The sequence below is a fragment of the Cheilinus undulatus genome, linkage group 20 (genome assembly GCF_018320785.1).
Source record: "Cheilinus undulatus linkage group 20, ASM1832078v1, whole genome shotgun sequence".
Taxonomy (NCBI): domain Eukaryota; kingdom Metazoa; phylum Chordata; class Actinopteri; order Labriformes; family Labridae; genus Cheilinus; species Cheilinus undulatus.
This window is the reverse complement of record NC_054884.1, coordinates 40,013,512-40,028,545: the sequence shown is the minus strand read 5'-3', so window position 1 is coordinate 40,028,545 and position 15,034 is coordinate 40,013,512. Positions and strand designations below refer to the sequence as shown.

Here is a 15,034-nt window from a genome sequence, read left to right as displayed (position 1 = left end):
TCCTCCATTTCTACTCCTCTTTTTTCCTGTTTTCATTCCAGCAAGCTTGGTTATTTTGGCTGATCTATCTCTTTAAGAAACGTCACGGCTATGTTGGTTGGACTAAGTCTTATATTCACTCCTTTTTGAGCCACCTTTTATGGATTCAGTTGAGAAATATTCTGGTTTTCACAGCATTCAGACTTCTGAGACTAAAATTATAATGCTAACTTTTATTTCTTTTAGAGATGATTTTTGCAAATTGTGACAAAGTCAGACTTCTTAGAGGAAAATCAAAAGTCAGAATTTCCTTTTTAATCTGAGCTTTCAGACTTTTTTCTGACTTGACGCTCAGTTTTTGTTCTGAGTTTTAAATCCATCTCTTGAAGATTTTGTAATTTAATGCAGTGGTTCTCAACCTTGGGGTCAGGACCCCCTTGGGCGACTCTCTGCGAGGGGGTCACCAGATGATTTTAAAAATCTAAGAATTTTTTTTTTTTTTATTTCACTTTTTGCTTTTACACCAGTTTCACCAAATGTTAATCCTTTTACATCACTTTTTAACACCAATTTTGCCCATTTTTAGCACATTTTTGCCTCTTAAAACCCATGTTTGTCCACTTTAAACTCTTTCCCTCACTTTTTTGTCCTATTTTTGCCACTTCTTAACCAATTCCTGCCACATTCTGCCTATTGTTCCCTCTGTTGACCCATTATTGTCTATATCAACCACTTTTTACACCCCTTTTTGCCCATTTTCACCACAGTTAATCCATTTTTGCCAGTTTATATCATTTTTTTATCCTATTCCACCTAATTTCCAACACATTTTTTGCACTTTAAAGCCATTTCAGCCACTGTTTAATCCTCTTTTACCACTTTTTGTGCCTGTTTTTGCCACTTTAACCCATTTTTGGTTATTTTTGCCTGTTTTGTCTAATTTTTGCCACTTTAAAATCATTTAAGCTCTTTAAATATCCAATTTCATCACTTTTCCAAAATCTTTTGCCATTATTAACCAATTTTAACCCATTTTAGTTATGTTTTTAACAGAAGTAATTTTTTAAAGAAGGCTATTTACGACACAAATGAATAAATCATGATATTAATGTCTTTAATAAGAGTGGTTATTACTCAGGTCAAATATAAACTGTGGTTATCACAGCTTAACTTCACAATGGACCATGATTTTGCTGACCTCCATGGGCCCCCAGTTCTTCCTCCCCCTTTATCCCTCCTTATGGACAGCTTTGTCTCCACATGGCTATCCTTGAATGTACATGGCTGTGCTCAGCCACCTTCAGGTACAGTGGGGTCCCTGGTCTTTAGCACCTTTTTTTGGGGGGGGGGGGGTTGATGGAAAAGGTTGAGAACCACTGATTTAATGTACTTACTGTAGAGGTCTTTAAAAACACCAGCTGACCTTTATGTTGCCTTCTCTTTGGTTACTTCCTGCCCAGGCTTTTAACACCTGAATTATAAAATTCATAACAAACCAGATAGATTTAACCCCTTCCAAGGAGCTGATGTGTAGCAGGATATAAACCCACAACAAAAAGCATTTACTTCCAAACATAAAGCAGTGGTAAGTAGAGCGATTAAACAAACTTCCCCCTACAGAGCAGCTCTATAGCCTTTTTCCCATGATTCACTGCTCCCTGGAGAACAGGTCACACCGTCTCCTTCACAGAGAAGTGAGCTGGGTAAAGTCAGGTCCAGAGGCTAGTAGGCAGAGCTAAAATTATCTCTCTAAATGGCTCTTAAATGTTGAATTAGATGAGCTGCTCCTCGCTCCAGTGTCGCTCTATGGGGATGACATCACTCAGGACACGACCAGGAGAAGCGGCAGTGTCTTCAGGGAAATCATGTCATGTCCAGACAGCGCCAAGGATTGTGGGAGTTTGGGTTATCTGTTAACAAGACGTCCTTGATGGACTCACCGTCAGGTGTTTTCTGGATCTTCAGCTGCAGATTAGAGACTAAAAACATCTGAGAAGTAAAATAAAATCTTTATGAATGTTCTTGGAAATGGGAGCCAGGCTTATGAAGGTGTACTGAAATAAAACTCAACTCAGAGCTGGTTTTTCTGGCTCTGGTGGTTTTTTTTGTTTTGTTTTTTTTTTTGTTTTTTTTTTTTAAATTTTAATTATAAATAGTATCAGGAATTAAAGAAGCGTTTATTTAAAATGAGGTGTGTTCAGAGGGGAAAATTTATCAAATATTACAGGCAAACTCTTTCACATAGGCTCTATTTAGTTTACAGATTAATGTCAAAATAATTAGTTCAGTTTTTGACTGCTGGTTTGACAAATATGACATCTAGGAGGGAACTTGTAGAACCAAAAGACAATGGTGAAAAAATAACCGATGATGGGGCATGATTTTGAATAGCCAAATAGTCATCAGATTATAAAATCTTAAGATTTAATGCAGTTTTATAACCCAGCAATGCCGGTGGACTGTCCAGATTCCACATCTGTCATCAGGTGGATCCATCTTGCAAAGCTTCAAGCAGATACGCTTGTTCCTGGTCAGAAACAGACCGACCAATCAGCACCATTTATGTAGAAAGGTGGTAGCTACAGGTGTGGTTTAGTTGAAGTGACTGCAAACCTGTAAAGAGTGGTGGCTGGTGAAGAGATGAGTGTGGATGGAGCTAAAGCAGCAGAGATGTTAACATAGTTTTGGAAAGAGCTTGCTGAGTCAGGTAGAGCTAGAACAGGTGAGAACCGGTCGACGACCACCGGCAACATTCTCCCAACCAATCAACATTTGCTGTGCAGGGACTTCCTCCTCACCCTCCTGAGGCAAGCCCTCAGGAGGGTGAGGAGGATGAGGATTGTTCTTGTGTTTCAAATACATGGGCCAGACGTGGCGATCAAACAGGCCGGGTGGATGTGGCCTTCCTAGAGCACCTCCTCTTTTTGCATTCTTCATATGGGATGGAAATAAAGTAACGTTGGTTCAGCATGTGGATCAAAGGTTCGTAGGTGTAAAGCAGAAAGCCTTCCACAATAAGGATGTGAGCCTCCTCCTCCTTAGTGTCAGACTTTGGGGCGATCTCAGTGTACAGGGTGTTATTAACACCATGAGATTCCTCAAACTTCACCGGGTTATCCAACCATCCGTAGATTGTATTCATCATGGCGTCCATGTCCAGAGCATTGATGACATCATACTGCTTAAAGTCATCTTCACCAACTTTAATCTGATCTTAGGGCTTGAAGAAGTCATCCTGATGGACTACACAACAGTTGGGCAGGTTTTTGATCAGTCTGTTGGTGAGGGTCGTTTTCCCTCCATTGGTTACGCCGCTGATGCCGCTGATGTACTGCATGATTTCAGAGCTCGTTAGAGAGAGTTCAAAATGTCAGTGGAACCGGTCAGGGATCAGAATGATCAGACGGGAAGAAAGCTTAAAAAGAGAAGGTTGCAGCAGGTTGCAACTACTCGGTTCCTCCATGGCACTTGAGTGAGTAAGAGTAAGTGCAGGGACGGAGGTTGTGCCACCTTCATATGACCTACAGCTCGTCTAACGGAGTACACCCCCTACATGGATCTATCATTCCTAGTTTATATGTAGTTTCAAGGCGCTGGGGTGCAAACCCTGAGGATCTGGAGGCAAGGGATGCTGACCCCCCCTTTCAGCTGTGTTAGCAACTGCTGTTACTGCGGCTGTGTGGCGATTCCGGTGTCTGGGCATTTAGATGTGAGTCAAAGTCTTTTAGTCCTTGGTGCTCCAAGTCTTGCTGTGCTCTTGTGAGGCCTGGATGCTGACTGAGGTGCAGGCTGGACTCCTTTGTGATGATTTCTCTTCAGCACATTTTTGGGTATTGCTGACAAGATGAGGTGGGTCTGATGCTGGCATGCTCAGGTGAGTGAGGATGAGAAGGGTCGACTGCTGGATAGAGCCTGATCCAGCTTACAGCACACTGGATGCCCAGGACCCGGTAGGCTGGACCAGTCATCAGGGGAGGGGTCAGCTGGGAGAAAACCTGGAGAGATGGGGCATGGTCCTGGAACAGGTCTGGACAATCTGACCTTGCATAGTAAGAATATTTAGAAAGAAGGGAATAAGAAAGTAAAATGTGGACGTACCTGACCAGAAATATATTTTTATACTTTGTTACTCACAGATCTTTCTCTTTTAGAGTTAGTTTGTCTGAAAGTACTGCTTAGTTATTACAGTTAGGATGTGAGCAGCATAAAGAGAGTTTTAAAGTTGTTTTGATAGCAAACCAAGGTTTTGACAATTTGGTTCTCTATCTATGAAGCAAAAAATATGAAGGTAAATTGTTCATTGGAGGCCTGAATTTCGAGACCAGCGAGGACACCCTGGCGACAGCCTTCGGCAAATATGGAACCACTGAAAAAGTGGATGTGATCAGAGACAAAGAGACCGGGATGTGGTTTTTGGTAAATAAGATAAAACTGATGACGCAAAAGACGCCATGTCAGGAATGAACGAAAAGAGAATTGATGGCCGGATAATTCGAGTGGACGCAGCAGGCAAGAGTCGGCGCCCTAGAGGTGGAAGATTTGGATTATCACAGGGGAGAGGTGGCGGAGGCAGAGTCTTGCAAAGCAGATGGATATGTGGTTTCCTTGTTTTTCACTGGTGAATCCATCTTGCATAGCTCCCATGTGAACCGCTTGGGCCCAGTTAGAAAGGGACAGGACCGATCAGCGACAAGGGGCAGTACTTTCGGGCGCAGCAGAGTCGTGACCCAGTATTGGGTCGCTGGTGCAGTTATGGAGGAAGAGATTAGCGTGGATGCTGCTGAAGCATCCATGCTTTATCAGAACTTGACAACATTTCTTTGTTAAAAGAAGAACAAAGAACAGCAGTGAGTGGTTTTCTTTTCAAAAATGACAAAAGTCGAGTACTTACATGTCTAGAGCCGCCATGTTTCACGTTATTCCTCACTAGCTGCACACGCGTAGCTTGATAGCAGCTACGTTATGTGTTTTGTTGCGCTGATTGGCCCGTAGAGATGTGACAGACAAAACGTTCATCCAATCACACTCTGAGTTTTTTCAAATCCTCTGCCTTTTCTCAGACGTTTCCTATTGAAGCTTTCCCAGATGGTTGCGTGAAACAAATCCATCTGGCGTGTCAGGTTACCCTAGGAGGGTTTCATGGTTTAAAAAGGCTGCTTTAGCTCAGTTCAGGTCAGTACCAGCTTACTTAAGTTTACTTTTCCAAACAGGAAGTAAAGCACCACACAAAAAGAAAAAGTAAAAGCACTGCAAAGAATAAATCTCTCACTTCAGTCACCGAAATGAACTAAATAATGCACAAAAGCTGGCATATCTGACCAGCCAGTAGGGGTCGCTGTAGGCCTGAATGTTTGCCCCGGTGTGGCCCTTGCAAAAGGTCAATAGCAGGATTTTCAAAATAAGAAATAAGCAATAAAAACGAAGTCCCCTGTGATTAATCATTATGTAAGTTCTGATCAGAATAATCTTGGCTAAATCATGCAGCCACAGTCTTATATAGAATGCCCAGAGGAACAAATATGATGTTATGTAAGTGTATATTAAAGTTTATCATCACTTAAATTGAATGTGATGATATTTCTGTGGCTTTATGCTTAAAGAGAGCACCCAAATAATTAAAGATACATGCAGGCAACATGACATGTACATCTGCACAGCCTCAAATCAGAGACCTTTATAATTGTAGTGTTTGGATTCTAGGGTGTATCACTAATCAGGTTATATTTAGGTGGAGGGTAATTAGTGAACTAATGAGCCCCAGAGGCAGCCAATGGGAGGCTGTAAACAGGAGAAGGGGTCTTTGTGTGCTAACGGAGTTTGTGTTTACTGCGGGACGTCCTGAACGTCTTTGTCAGAGAAGAAGAAAAGATTTGGCAGTCGAGTGATCCCCTCCATCCAAGACGGTGAATCCTCCTGGAGTACACCTGAGGACACTCTTCTTCTATCCTTCCTCTGTGACACGTTCCCCTCTTTACTCTATTTGTTATCTCTCCTTGTCCTCCCCCCTCTCTCGCTCTGTCTCTCTCTCTCGTTTTAATCCGTCCATCCTGTCATGAATTATTCATGGATTCAGACACACTCTGGAACATTGGAAAAGTCCCTGCAGGACACAGACAGGCTGTTACACCACCAACTACCACCAGATGTCAGTGTTCACCAGCGAAAAATCAGTTCTGGTCCACAGAGAAACTCCAGATGATTTCATATCAGAAACACAGAAATCACCCAATGTCACCTCCTGGTGGACTTTCTGAGGCATTGATAGTTTAATAAGACTGCAGGATTTGATGGGTCAATATTGAAGTCTAAATGGGGTTTAAGCTCAAAGACTGGGCTTTTAAGATGTTCTCTTCTGTGTTGCTGCATTTAGAAAAGACTGCAAACAGCTTCCGTGTTTTGATGACGACCTATTAACCAAACAGAACTCAGAACTCATGACCCAAGCACAAATAGGAACTTGCAAACTGGGAGGAAAGGTACAAGGATACAAAGGCATGCATATAATCTCATCCCATCCATGTGGGATCGTTAAACCCAACCTGTCAACTATGTAAATTAGACATGGACCAGATCTGATCCAGGTCTGTAGTTCTGTAACGTTTATATGATGGCACCGATCCGGATTCCAGTGTTTTCTCTGAGCCATGAATGCACCACGTGCACACATGATGTCACTGCTAGCTCAGCAACTCCCAAACATTTTTTGTCCATGTGATTAATGTGGAGCTCAGTAGTGAGGTAAAGGTGAGCTCTCTCCTCTCTAAGGTTAATGTCTGTAATAACAGCAACACGAAGCGAGCGTACTCTGTCGACCTGTCTGTGGCTTTAGTACGAGCTGCAGCGACTCGTATTATGCTTGAATACCACGTTTTAAAGGTGTTATATCTCATCACTCGCTTGTTTTAAGTCCGTGATGATTCAGGGAAGCGGGTTCTGGTGTAAACCAAGATGGGAGAAGAGAGTGAGGCTGACTGCAAACAAGCGGGAACCTCTGGTCCTGAAAAATGAAGCCAATGTGGAAGTGCAAAACGTAGCAATACAGCAAGTGTCCACTTGAGGCTGGCTGCAGGAACACAAAGCCGTTTCTACACTAGAAATAAACAGCTTTGTTAAAAAAAACAAACATGTCTCATTAGCTGTTGGCTTCATGTGCTCTCACTGTACGGGGGGTGAATTTTTTTGTACCACAATGGTTTAGATTAAATTTCGGAAAAACCTCACTGGGCACTGATTGGTGCGTCTCATTTGATTGACAGATAGCTCGACAGGCAGAAGCTACGTTTCTGTCAACCAGAATTCTAGCTAGCTGACAGGAAGTCAAGTTAGTGGGCGGGCCGTTAGGTTGATGCAGAGTTGAGACCGCGATTTCAGTACAGAAGCCTCCGCAGATCGGCTTCAGGAGCTGTTTGAGTCCGCCTATTGTAAGCAGACGGCTGACATCACACAGGGTTTGTCAGATTCTTTCTACAGTCTTTGCTGTAAACACGGTGGCTGCTGCTAAAGCTCAGTTAAATAAACGTGGTACATCTGACAGATCCTTCACAATAAAAGTCTGTAGTTGTTTTGGTGGAGTGCTTTATTGTGAAAATGCACATCAGGAAATGTAGATTTTGCATTTTTATGTCCACTTTTATTTTGAAAACTTCACATTTGTTGCTTCCTGCTGCAGTAGCCCCTAGATCAAGGGTCATCAAGTACATTTGCACCAGGGCCAGATTTAGTCTTGACAGAGACTCTGTGGGCCAGACTTTCAAATAAACAAAAATAAAAAGTTCATATTTTGGCCTAATAAACATATTATTGTAATGTTTTCTTTTAAACCTCAGGGAATGGGCCTTCCCCAATGGTAATTTAGCACCAGTATTAACTCATTTTTTACACTTTTGAGCCCTTTTTCACTGCTTCATTTGGCCATTTCTGCCACTTTGTTGCCACTATTAATCCATTTAAAAATGTGCCATTTTTAAACCCTGATTTTTTTCACTTTGCTATATTTTCTCTTCTTTTACTCACTTTTTATACTTTTTGCCTCTTAAACCAAAATTTTCAATTCTTTAATCCCTTTTTACCGCTTTTCCTCCATGTTTTATCCCCTTTGTTCAACTCTTTTAATCTATTTTTCTCATTTTATTCTGTATTTTAATGTTTTTCATTACTTTTTTTGCACGGTTATTGCTCCTTTCAAACACATTTTTGATACTTTTTGCCCCTTTTTTGCCCTGTACCCCATTTTTACTACATTTTAACCTCTTTTCACCACTTTTCCTGCCAATGTTTGCCCCTTTGTGCCACTCTACAACCCATTTTGAGAGTTTTCAGACATTTTCACCACTTTATCTAGCTGTTTTTGCAACATTTCCACCTGTCTGAATTTTTGTAAAAACAGATCAGATTTCAAGTCCTTCTCAAATAATTTCAATTTCAATCATTTTTTGGGTGGATTTATTCGCCGCAGCCTAAAGATACCCTGAAAATCTCAACATCTTTTCTAAATTTAATGACCTCCTTGGGGCCGGATAGGAAGCTTTGGGCGGCCTGATATGGCCCTCGGGCCGCCAGTTGTTGACCAGTGCCCTAGATATATCCTGTTTAGTTGAATTTGTGTTTTTTATTACTTATTTGAAGAGTTTTTTGTCAACATTTTTCCTATTTGTTTACTTTTTACAGTGTTAGACTTTTATTTTAAACCTTCAGTTTAATGCCCTGTGCTGCTGTTTGTTGTCCACAATTGTTGCTGCTGTTTTTACAGTGTGCTGTAGGTTAAATGTTTAATTTGATAATATTATATTTTTTGCTGCTTCCTGTTTCTATGTGAAGCACACAGTTTTAATCTGATTAATTTGGAATAATATTCAGGTTTATGCATGCACATGATTTCTCTGTTTTCACCGCTCTGTCTTTGACTGAAAGATTAATCTTTTATTTATCAGGAGTTTAAATATTTTCTGCCATAGTTAGAAATCATAAAAATCTTAGGTTAAAAGAAAGCAAAAAGCCTGGACCTGGAAACAGATTTCATAGGTCTCTTTCTGCTTTTTAAATGACATATCTTTGCTTGATTTTCTCAGATTTTATGGAGAGAAGGAAAGCCAGAAACTTTTGTACTTTATTTTTTGAAAAAATCCTGTTGACTCGGTTCTACACAGACTAAGAAAAGCCTTAGAAATAAGAAAGCATTGATGGTAAAGTCAGAAAGGCCACAGCAGAACCTGAACCTCAGCATAAAAAGAGCCGCTGTAAGAAAACAATTTCAAATTTGGTGGACAGAATGCTGCATTCGTAGTCTCTGCAAAGACTCATTCATGTATAAAACATCACAACAGTCCTGCAGAGACATCAAGTCTGCAGAAACACATCTCTTATTTCAGCCTTGAAGGAAAATCACGGCTTGTTTTTGGAGTAAAAACTCAATTTTAGTTTTGGTTTTCAGCCAGCGGAGGAGAAAATCTTTGCTTCTGCAGGTTTGTTGATTCGTTGTTGCTTTAATAAATTTAATCCAGATGACTTTGGATGAGAGCAAACTGTCTTCAGAAGGAGTCGGGATTGTTTTGTTTTGTCTTTAGAAGCATGAAAGAGTTTTGGAGCTGCAGAGATGCTTTGTGTTTCATGAAACAAACTCAGCATCAGTGGGAGAGGAGCGGAGAAGCTGACAGGATCAATAAAACAGTGACAGATCCCCCCGAACATCTGCTTTCTGTTTAAAAATCCTTTGTTTGCTCTGAGCGGGAAAAGACGAGCAGCGGTTGGTTTCTCTGATCCGAACACGTCAGCTCTTAGCTGAAGAAAAAGATTTATTTCACTGTTTAGTTTTTGTTAATGCTGTAGTTTCCTTTAACTGAAACTAGAGTTTGAAGGTTTATGGTTAAAAAATGCATGTTTGCCCCAGCAGAGACTGCAGGAGGAAAATAACTCTCAGTGTCAAACTTCCACTCTTTAGCATCAAAAATCCAGAGTTGTCTGGTCTAAAAGTTTCTGTTTTTGTGTTTGGTACATGCAGGGGAGTCAAACTCAAGGCCTGGGGGCCAAATCCAGCCCACGGAACGATTATATCCGGCCCGCTAGAGCACATCATATTTGTATTATAACTGGCCCACCAGTATGAGGTCTGCAGATTTCCTCCGGTATAAAGTTGTTAAGCCATAAAAATCTGAAAGAGTAAAGTGTAAGAAAGATTTCATTAAAAAAGTCAAGAATGTTGGGAAAGAAATTAATTTATGTTTTTATTTCATATTTTCAATTTTGCATGTCAAGATTACAACTCAAACTTATGATTTTAACACTTCATTTCATATTTTGACCTTTTCAACTCAGAATTTGGACTTAATATTCCACAATTTTATCTTTTAGATTCCCAATTTTAAACTTTAAGTCACATTTTGAACTTCTCAACTTCTTATTTTGGTTTTTTAATCCCATGTTTTCACTTTTAAACTCCTGATTTCAGTTTTTGTCTTACATTTTGACATTTTAGATTAATGATTTATTATTTTTGTATCATATTTTGACCTTTTAGACTCCCAATTTTAAATTAAAGTCATATTTTCAACTTTTAAAGTCATCATTTTCTATTCTAGCTCATATTTTGACATTTTCAACTCCTAATTTTTGGCTTTTTAATCCCATGGTTTGACTTTTAAATTCCTGATTTCAAAATTTTCCTCATTTTGACATTTTAGATTAATGATTTATTATTTTTGTATCATATTTTGACCTTTTAGACTCCCAATTTTAAATGTGAGTCATATTTTCAACTTTTAAAGTCATCATTTTGAATTCTAGCTCATATTTTGACATTTGACATTCCCTTCTATGTCTGTTTTGAGGACATTCATCATTTTTATCATCTTTTTTTAGTTAATAGTCACATTTTTATAGATTGAGGCATCAAATTTGGCCAAAGTTATTATTTTTCTTCATATTAAAAAGAAATAAAAAAATGAAAACCATGTCACCCATAGAACGTCCATGACTCGAAATAGCTACATCCATCCTTGTTCGTCTGAAATCGGACACACAGACTTCCATTAAAAACATGTTTTTTGACTGTGTGTCGAGGGCACCAAAACAACTTATAGCACCCATTTTTTTGCAGTCAGTCGATCACCAGGGATCTAAATTTCACCATAAAACAGTGATCCAGCGGATAGTGCAGCGCACCATTTTAACCCTTTCAGCAGCGCAGACATGGTTTTCCTTCCATGCACTCAGAGAGTTTGGAGCGCTATTTCACCCGCTAAACATAATCAGAACTAAATGAACTGATTCATTTGGTAGAGGAGGAGGCGCGAGAAAAGGAGGGTAAAACTGGCGTGTTTTACGCACTGATGGACTCATCTGTTTAGCATGGACGAATCCAAGTCATAGGCATAGTGTACAATAAGTGGCATAAAAAGGGTGTAACATTGAATTTTTAATTTTTTTTTTTTTCAGTAGTCAGGGTTGAAGTTGTTGAAGAGATCTGAAGCAGTGAAAGTTTTAAAAAAAAGTTGAAAAATGAGTATTTTATTATCACCTATCTGCATGTCCGTTTTCAGACAAACAAGGGTGGATGTAGCTAAAATATGGCATTCAGCACTACAGAAAAAATTTCAGTGCATCAAAATCAGTTTTACTATTCATCATTGGCATGGCCCAGACTATTTATTGAAAAAAAGATTTTTTTTCTAGATCATTTTCTATGGGAATCATGGTGTTTTTGTGTTTTTTACCATAAAAAATAGCAGTGACATGGTGTACAACAACTGGCATAAAAAGTGTGTATCATTGAATTTTTAATTTTTTTTTTCTTTTTTTAGTGGTCAGGGTTGAAGTTGTTGAAGAGATTTGAAGCAGTGAAAGTAAAAAAAAAAAATGCTGAAAAATGATTATTTTATTATCACCTTTCTGCATGTCCGTTTTCAGGACAAACAAGGACAGATGGAGATAAAAATTACAAGGGGCCGAGGGTTAATCCCATGTTTTGATCTATCAGACTCACAAATTAAAAATTGAAACTAATATTTTGACTTTAAACTCATGATTTCAAATTTGATCTTATACTTTGACCTTTCAAACTTATGATTTCAACTTTCTCCTCATGTATTTGCTCTTTAAAAACATTACTTTTCCATTTTTAATATCATGTTCTGATCTTTTGAACTAGTAATTGGACTTTTTATCTCAGATTTGAGTCTTTAAACGTATTGTTTTTCCTTTTTTTATTTATCATCAGTGCTGTTTTTTTTTTCAGATTTTATTACTGGTGAAAATGAGGTTAATAGATTATGGCTAAATTTTGACCCTGTTAGGATCTCAGGTTAGACCTAAATCAAGAATCCGGCCCCTGCTGTGATTGAATTTGACACCCCTGTTTTGAAGAAATGTTAGAAGCATGCTCACAGTGCCATAAGCTCTATTACTCTGACCTTTGACCTCCAGTCTGAGGGTACTTTTGCAGAAATCCCTAAAGCATTGCAGCCACAAGAATCACCGATACGGACGAGCAAAGGCATGGATCTCCACCCTCGCCTGCATGGAGCAAAAAAGTCCCATCTAATCAAAACTCATGAGGAAATGAAAGAATAAGAAGAGCAAATATGGTCAGACTTTATCAAAGAATTGAAGGAAATCCACCAACAGCATGAACATTTGAGTTTAACAAGCAAAGACATCTAAAAGTCATGAAAGTAATCACATCCGAGTTAGTCAGAATTCAGTAAAAATTCCAGGCAGAGATAGAAAGTAATTACAGATGAACTCTGTGATTCCTGATTTATATTCATGGAAAATATAAATCTGGACTAGATCAAAGATGAGGAAAGACAGAGGCACCTTTATTAGATTTTAGATTTTCATGCAATTTAATTAGTGAGAAGAAATTTTAGACCTGAAATTCCAGTCAGGTGTTTGATGCTTTATTTATCAGTTTAATGATTCAGAGCAGGGGTGTCAAACTCAAGGCCGGGGGCCAAATCCGGCCCGTGGAACAGTTATATCCGGCCCACAAGATCGAATCATATTTGTGTTCTACCTGGCCCACCAGTATGAGGTCTGCAGATTTCCTCCAGTATAAAAATGTAAACTTAACCTCAGTTATTTAAAATTTCTATGTTAAACCATAAAATCTGAAAAAGTTAAGGTTAAGAAAAATTAGATTAAAAGTCAAGAATGTGGGTAAAGAAATTAATTTGTGTTTTTATTTCATATTTTCAATTTTGCAGTTTAAGATTAAGACTCCAACTTATGATTTTGACTTTTCATTTTATACTTTGACCTTTTCAACTCAAAATTTGTACTTTATATACCATATTTTATCTTTTGAGATTCACGGTTTTAAATTTCAAGTCATATTCTTACGTTCTCCACTCATTATTTTAAATTTTGTATCATATTTAGACATCTACAACCCCTAACTTTGACTTTTTAATCCCATATTTTGACTTTAAAACTCATGATTTAAATTTTTTGCTTATATTTTGATATTTTCAATTCATAATTTTTACTTTTTATATCATGTTTTGAGACTAACAATTTTTAATTTAAGTAATATTTCAAAACATTTTAAGTCATTATTTTGAATTTTTTGCTTATATTTTGACATTTTTAATCCATAATTTATACTTTTTGTATATCATATTTTGACATTTTATACTCACAATTTTAAATTTAAGTCATATTTTTAATCCTTTTAACTAATTATTGTAAATTTTAGCTCATATTTGACATTTTCAACCCCTGACTTTGGCTTTTTAATCCCATATTTTGAACCATTAGACTCACAATTTAAAATTTTAAGTCAAATTTTGACCTTTAAACTCAGGATTTCAACTTTCTGACCTTTTGAACTAATAAGTTGGACTTTTCATCTCAGATTTTGAGCCTTTACACTTATGGTTTTTACTTTTTTTGAATTTCCAAATGATTTAGCATCAGTTGCATTACAGGTGAAAATAAGGTTGACAGTTGAAGGTTGTGTTGACCCTGGTAGGCTCTCCAGTTAGACCTAAGTCCAGAATCTGGCCCCTTCTGTGACTGAGTTTGACACCCCTGCTTTAGACGGAGCATTTTTTGATTTTGGACTGAGTGCCACACCAACAAGTCTCCTTAAGATTCCTCGAGCCAAAGTGGTTCCAGAGTCCTGGACCGACCACCACCATCAGGATTTTCTGGGATGTTTTTAATCAACTTTCTGTAGAGAAGAAGAAACCGTTTGGTTCCCCACAGGAAGTGGCTGGATTCCCATCCTTTATAGATATAGCATGACATGCTGTCTGTCTGTCTGTCTTTGTCGGCTTGCAGCAGCCTTACGTTGAAAATATGACTGTATGTCTTTTTCTAACATCCGTACTTTGGTGCTGTTTATTGTGAAAATGAAAGCTGTAAATGCACAGGTGTCGCTCAGGTAGAACGGTGGGTGCTCACTTAGAGAGACAGGTTATTGATGAACTGGTTGCAGGTTTGAATCCTGGTCCTGGAGCTCATTTGGTGCTGTGTCTCTCTGAATCGGTCTTTTCTCTCTTTAGCTGTCCAATCAAAAATAAAGGCAGGCGCCCCTAAAAATCTTAAGAAAGTAAAAGTCCAAAGAACTTGTTGAAAGGAGAATAAAAAAAGAAGTTTTGGTGACCTGTACGTGTTAGAGGACGGTTTAGTCCAGGTGTTCAGCAGGTAAAAACTCAATCATAGAAGATGGAGACTAAAGACATTTTGAAGAGTGAGGACATTTGTTGAAAGGAGAATCTCTTTGAAAAATTGAGGCTATTTTTATGTTTGCATCAAAGCAAAAACACACGCTGATTAAAACACACACCCAGGTCGATCAAAGCGGCGGTATCTAAAATGACCAGCAGTCATCAGAGAGAATAAATCACATTTTTTATCTCTGTCTGAGAAACTTTGTCTCCTCACCTCCATCAGCTCATCAAATATGGAACAAAGGAGATAGGAGTCTTTTCAGGCAGAAACAAAGCTGGAAATGATCTTTGTGTTAGAGTCAGAGCTGCTCAATCACAATACTATCAGTTATTATCATATATTAGCATGCTAATGATGATTATAGACTGATCTGACATCATTAAAG

At 38.5% G+C, this 15,034-nt stretch overlaps 1 protein-coding gene and 1 pseudogene across 5 annotated transcripts in view; one reads left to right on the top strand and one right to left on the bottom strand.

Annotated features, from left to right (window-relative positions):
• Positions 1-15,034, top strand: part of LOC121528350 (serine-rich coiled-coil domain-containing protein 2-like) — an 82,279-nt gene that overhangs the window by 59,026 nt on the left and 8,219 nt on the right. The gene's annotated exons all lie outside the window — the stretch shown is intronic.
• On the bottom strand, positions 294-3,316 carry LOC121528127 (annotated as a pseudogene).